Source organism: Papio anubis, chromosome 6 (genome assembly GCF_008728515.1).
Source record: "Papio anubis isolate 15944 chromosome 6, Panubis1.0, whole genome shotgun sequence".
Lineage (NCBI taxonomy): Eukaryota > Metazoa > Chordata > Mammalia > Primates > Cercopithecidae > Papio > Papio anubis.
In genome coordinates this window covers 24,086,160-24,092,826 of record NC_044981.1, presented here as the reverse complement: position 1 = coordinate 24,092,826, position 6,667 = coordinate 24,086,160, and the positions used below count along the sequence as shown (strand labels likewise).

At 38.6% G+C, this 6,667-nt stretch overlaps 1 long non-coding RNA gene across 2 annotated transcripts; it reads left to right on the top strand.

The window, feature by feature from the left end:
- Positions 1-520: 520 nt before the first annotated feature.
- LOC103883527 lies at positions 521-3,709 on the top strand. Of its 2 annotated transcripts, none has more exons than XR_002521476.2 (2): positions 521-2,221; positions 3,590-3,709. It is a non-coding gene; the product is annotated as an uncharacterized LOC103883527 (long non-coding RNA). The 2 variants fall into 2 exon arrangements; XR_004184239.1 differs by having other exon boundaries at positions 521-2,914.
- The last annotated feature ends 2,958 nt before the right edge of the window (positions 3,710-6,667 follow it).

The following is a 6,667-nucleotide window of genomic DNA, read 5'->3' as shown; positions in this document are numbered from 1 at the left end:
CCTTTCTGTTCCCTTTGGAAATCCAAAAACACAAGTTTCAGCAAAGAATGGTAGATCAATGGGGTCCTATGGAATGTGAGCTGATTTATAGAGGATTGGAAGACCATCGACAGGGAGGTTTGAGGGTGTCAATTCAAATATTGTGTTTATTCATCAATGTCCCAGATCACTGTGTCATCATCAAAGGCTACGTGATTTTATTTGTATTTCATTACACCACAAAAGTTTAATACATTACTCGTATAGTGATGACAGATTTCTTTTCTTTCTTTCTTTCTTTTTTTTTTTGAGAGGGAGTCTCACTCTGTTGCCCAGGCTGGAGTGCAGTGGTGCGATCTTGGCTCACTGCAACTTCCACCTCCCAGGTTCAAGTGATTCTCCTGCCTCAGTCTCCTGAGTAGCTGGGATTACAGGCGCCCTCCACCATGCCTGGCTAATTTTTGTATTTTTAGTAGAGACAGGGTTTCACCATATTGGCCAGGCTGGTCTTGAACTCCTGACCTCAGGTGATCCACCTGCCTTGGCCTCCCAAAGTGCTGGGCTTACTGGCATGAGCTACTGTGCCTGGCTCAGATTTCTTTTCTAATGGTGCTTTTTAAAATTCTACTCGTTGCAACAAATGTAACTATTTGTCTAAACTATTGTTTCATAAATAATACATTTGCATTCATTTTGACTTTCAATTGTGGATTTTTTTTGGGCCAGGGAGAAAAGCTCTACATGACTCAAAGCATTTTCCTACTTTTTTTAGTCATAAATCTAGCAGTTCTTATGGTAATTTTTGGTTTCCAACTTATCGTTTGTCCTGAAATTTCTCTATCAACATTTATTGTATCAATAAAATGGACGTTATAATTGCAACCTTCTTTTTGAACAAAACCTACTCTGAATACATATGATGGCCAAGCTGTTTGTTTGGCTTTATGTTTTTTTTTTCCAAAATTTTGCCCAGCGATTGTGCTTTCAAAAGTATAATTCAGTCCCTACTGACTTACTTGCCATTCAAGACATTCTCTGGTACAACTTGTTATTCTGAGGTTTCCTCTAGGTGGTTGTTTTATACTTCATCTTTGGCATGTATTTTCTTAGTGTTAACTATATATCTGGCTTGATCTTGGTACAAACTCACTTAGCATTTTAATCTGAATCTCACTTAATCCTTGTCACTCAGCTGATATAGACCGCACATTTACAATGCCAGTTTAATCATTCTGGAAACATTTGGTCATGAATAAAAGAACACGGCAGCTGTTCCAACTTGCAGGCAGGATGAGACCCTTCTTTACAGAGCTGTTCCAGGGGCTACTGTAAATTCACATTGACCTTGATTTCTTGCTTACGAGAGAGACAATTATAAAATAGGTTGAATTTTTATTTTAAGCTGTTACATCTCCCAAGCTTACCAAACATTTTATTAAAATATTGCATGTCTGCTGAACTTCATTAGTCAACCTCCGGAGAAGTGATAATGTTTCTTGGGGTCTTTACTGTCATTTTTATCCTGCCCCCCTTCTTCATCTCTGAAAAGAAGCAATTTACACTTGCTAAGTATTTGAGAAACAAAATGGCAGGGATGGAAGGACGTACAAATTTAATCAATGTTTTTTCTCTGATACAGATTTATTTGCTGTTGAGACCATTGCAAATGGACCTTGCTAATGCCATATTTTCTGTGGTTCGGTGGTGAATAATTAGACTAAACAAGTTATGCAATAGTCAGTAGGCTTCTTCTAACACCCTCATATCTTTGGGTAGAAGCCTTCTTCCCCATTCCCAGAGATGGTATTGCCATTTGATTTGCTGTATCTTCACAACTTCCTGCATGAGTGTCTAAGTATCTCAAAGAATGCTCTGGAATCTGAGTTTATGACCCTGTGTACCCATCAGGATGGGCTAAGTTAAAGGACAAAAGAGCCCTACAATCTCAGTGGCTTAAAATCACCAGGGTTTATTTCTTGCTCACAGAACATTTTGATTACAGATTGTTTGGGGGCTCTGTCTTTTGACTGCCAAGGCAGGAGAAAGAGAATGTGGCAAATGGAGCCCTGGCTTTTAAACTTTTTGCTCAGAGGTGACATAATCATTTCTTCTTCATTTCAGAGACTAAAACAAGTTTTAGTTCAAACTTATCTGTGTCTGTAAGGAGAACTCAAAATATTTGGTGAACAGCTCTAATGACGACCACACCCCTGGGGTACACAATTCCTGCAGAGATGACAAGGTACAGTCTACTTGGTATAATGCTTCCTCATTCACATTACATGTTCAGCTCAATAAATCTCTATCTAGGGCTGGTTGGTTACATGGTTTGTAGGGTCCAGTGTAAAATAAAAATGTATGGCCGCTTGTTCAAAAATTACGAAGAGTTTCAAGGGATTGACATCAGAGAATGAAACCAAGCATGGGGCCCTTCTAAATGTAGAACCCTGTTTAACTATACAGGTCATATGGTCATAAAACTGGCCCTGCATATATGCCAGGGAGGGAGGAGGAAGACAGGACCTCTAGGAGAAGCATCTGAGCATAGTAAATTAAATGTGTGTGCTTTCCTGGAGAGGCCACATAGAGCAAAGCAGATTGTCTCCCTGTCTCACAGGAGGTGCTGTCAGGATGAGTGAGACAATGTGAGAGTGAGAATTTTTCCTTTGCAAATCCCTACAGGGAGGTCACCTCTAAATTCAAGGCATAATCATTTTCCCAACAGTGGTTTAATGACATTAATTACGCTCCTGTAACTGAACTGCCTCACTCTTATGATTTTCTTAGAGGATGAAGATTGAGGACACCCATCCCTGCCCTGACTTTCTCTAAGGAGGGAAACATGGTAGCCTGCCAATAAAGCATCAGGAATGAGTTCCATATGCCTGTGTTCATTTTGGCAAAGTTAAGTCAGAAGAACAGGTTTATTCCAACGGTAGGCAAGAGGACTGTTAACTAGAACTTATTGTCAAGATAACACCAGTCCACTGTGTCCCCCTTTAAAATAAAGGACCCTGGAGAGTCTGCCTGGCTTGTACAGAATCTTTAGGATTCAGAAATATTATTTTGACTGTTGTAAAATGTAAGAAAGCAAATTGCCCATTTAGGTTTTTTTTTTTTTGAAACGGAGTCTCACTCTGTAGCCGAGGCTGGAGTGCAGTGGGGCGATTTCGGCTCACTGCAAGCTCCGCCTCCTGAGTTCACGCCATTCTCCTGCCTCAGTCTCCTGAGTAGCTGGGACCACAGGCGCCCGCCAACACGCTCGGCTAATTTTTTGTATTTTTAGTAGAGACGGGGTTTCACTGTGTTAGCCAGGATGGTCTCGATCTCCTGACCTCGTGATCCACCCGTCTCAGCCTCCCAAAGTGTTGGGATTATAGGCGAGAACCACTGTGCCTGGCCTTTATTTATTTATTTATTTTTGATTAAACTCTTTGGGAAGTCATATGCTTATGTAAAGGTCATGAGAGACAACAACTTTAATAGTCCTAAGAACTAGAGTAGCACCCCCTTTTCTTATAGTCCTTTCCCTTTGTGGTATTGGAGTAACATTAAAAGAGACCCAGGTCAGTCTGCCTAGAAGTGACTTGGATATTTTTATTGTTTTCAGGCAGGAAGAAAGAGCCACACAGGAAATCGGCAATACTCCCAGTGTTATAACTGAGTTGGCAGATTGGAAAAACATCACTAGACAGAGTCATTTGCATCAGTGATATTTTGGATTTCACAAGTGAGTCATCTGCATCCTCCACCCAGTGAGTCAGCCATGCCCCTGACTAGCACGGAGCATCTCTATTTTGGTTAAGTGTGGAGACTGCATGACACCTGTCCTAGCAGATTGCAAACTTGCCATTTATACCACTTACAGTGACAATTCACTGAATTTTCGTGAATGGATTATCAACTAGTTAGGGTTCTTGTAACTGGTCGTGAAAGTCACAGAGAAATTGAGGGAGAAATTTACTTTACAGGAAATGGTTAACTATCATGCAGCACTTACTTGCAATAGCCAGGATGCTCATGAAAACAAAGAAATATACCTTGATGGCTTAATTGCTCATGGATGCAAATTAACTCAAGTGAGAAAGGGCTGGGCACTGGGTTAATTCTAAGGTGTTTTGCTGTTTCAGGTTTACATTCCCGTCTCAAACATATGCCTTGCATCTAACAGCTGGGCATGAGAGTGGAGGTTTGAAGGTTGTGGGGGTGCTGATGGGAGCAGAACAGGTGAAGTCATGTGTAGCACATTATGAGATTTTAATCTTAACTGTGAATTAAAACATAGGTAAAGAAAAATCGTACAGTGTTGAAATCCCACATGGGTCGGTTTAACAACTAGGTATTTTATTGTCACAACTAGAAGACTTGATTTTTGATTACAGAACAGGGAAGAGGGTGGATGACAAAATTGAAAGTAATCACAGGAATTAAGGAAAAATTCAAATCAATCTCTGTACCGTTTGCTGATGCTATTTACATTCACCTTAAGTTTTCACTCTAGGAGAGAAGACTGTTAGATGGAAGGGTTAAAACGAGATTAGGTATGAATTAGGCCAGTGAAAAGTTGAAAATTTTGTTAGGTTCCTAGGGTTTCGTGTGTGTGTGTGTGTGCGCATCTGAACAAATGATGGCTAATTTGCTTTGACTGTTTGGGAATATTCCTTTGTTGGCAGTTTCCAAAAGTGAGCAGCAGTAGCTATTCTTATATCAGATAAAACAGACTTTAAAGCAACAACAGTTAAAAAAGGCAAAGATGGTAATTATATAATAATAAACGGATTAATCCAACAAGAAGATACTACAATCCTAATTATTTACCCATAGCTCTGGAGCTCCCAGATTCATAAACAATTGCTACTAGACCTAAGTAAAGAGATAAACGCAACACAATAATAGTGGGGGACTTCAACTCCTCTGAAAGTACTTGACAGATCACCGAGGCAGAAAGTCAACAGAGAAACACTTGACTTAAACTACACTCTAGAGCAAATGGACCTAATAGTTATTTATAGAACATTCTACCCAAGAACTGTAGAATATATATTCTTTTCTTCAGCACATGGAACATTCTCCAGGATAGACCATGTGATAAGTCACAAAACAAGTCTCAATGCATTAAAAAATCGAAATAATATCAAACATCTTTTCAGACCACAGTGGAATCAAACTAGAAGTCAACTCCAAAAGGACCCTCAAAACTATGTAAATACATGGAAATTAAACCATCTTTTCCTGAATGATTTTGGGGTTATCAATGAAATCAAGATGGGAATTGAAAAATTACTCAGAATGAATAATAGTGACACAAGTTATCAAAATCTTGGATACAGTAAAAGCAGTGCTAAGAGGAAAGTTTATAGTACTAAATGCCTACATCAACAAGTCTGAAAGATCACAAATTGACAACCTAACATTGCACCTCAAGGAATTAGATAAGTAAGAACAAACCAAGCCCAAAGCTAACAGAAGAAAAGAAATAACGAACATCAGATCAGAACTAAATAAAATTAAAACAGCAAAAAACAAAACAAAAGATGAATGAAACAAAATGTTGGTTCTTTGTAAAGGTAAACCAAATCAATAGACCATTAGCCAGATTAACCAAGAAAAGAAGAGAGAAGATTCCAATAAGCTTAATTAGGAATGAAAATGGAAACATTACAACCAAACCACAGAAATACAAAACATAATTTGAGACCACTATGAACACTTCATGCACACAAACTAGAAAATTTAGAGGAAATGGATAAATTCCTAGAAACATAAAACTCTCCTAGCTTGAATCAGGAAGAAATAGAAACCTTGAACAGACCAATAACAAGCAGTGAGATTGTAATTTAAAAAACTGATGTATAGCACTGCTGCTGATCTGTAATAAAAAAAAAGTTGCCAAACAACAGCAGTAAAAGCCCAGGGCCAGAGGGATTCTCAGTGGAATTCTACCAGACAATCAAACAAGAATTGGTACTAATCCTGCTGAAACTATTCTGAAAGATTGAGAAAGAAGGAATCCTCTACAACTCGTTCTACAAAGCCAGTATCACTCTGAAACCACAACCAGGAAAGGATGTAAAAAAAGAAAATTACAGACCAATATCCTTGATAAACATAGACACAAAAATCTTCAACAAAATGCTAGCAAAACAAATCCAACAGTACATCAAAAAGATAATTCGCCATGATCAAGTGGATTTCATCCTAGGGATGGTTTAACATTTGCAAGTCAATAAATGTGATACCTCACATAAACAGAATAAAAACCTAAAACCATATGATCATCTCATTAGACACAGGAAAAGTATTCGATAAAATCCAGCATTGCTGTATGACAAAAACCCTCAACAAATGAGGTATAGAAGGAATATACCTTAAAATAATAAAAGCCATCTATGACAAACCCACGGCCAACATCTACTGAATGGGAAAGGTTGAGAACATCCCCCCTAAGAACTGGAGCAAGTCAAGGATGTCCTCTTTCACCACTCCTGTTCAATATAGCACTGGAAGTCCTAGGCAGAGCAATCAGGCAAAAGAAATAAATAAAGTGTATCCAAATTGGAAAACAGGGAGTCAAACTATCTCTGTTTGCCAGTGATATGATTGTGTACCTAGAAAACCCTAAAGATTTCTCCAAAAGACTCCTAGATTTGACAAATGAATTCAGTAAAGTCTCAGGTTACAAAATCAA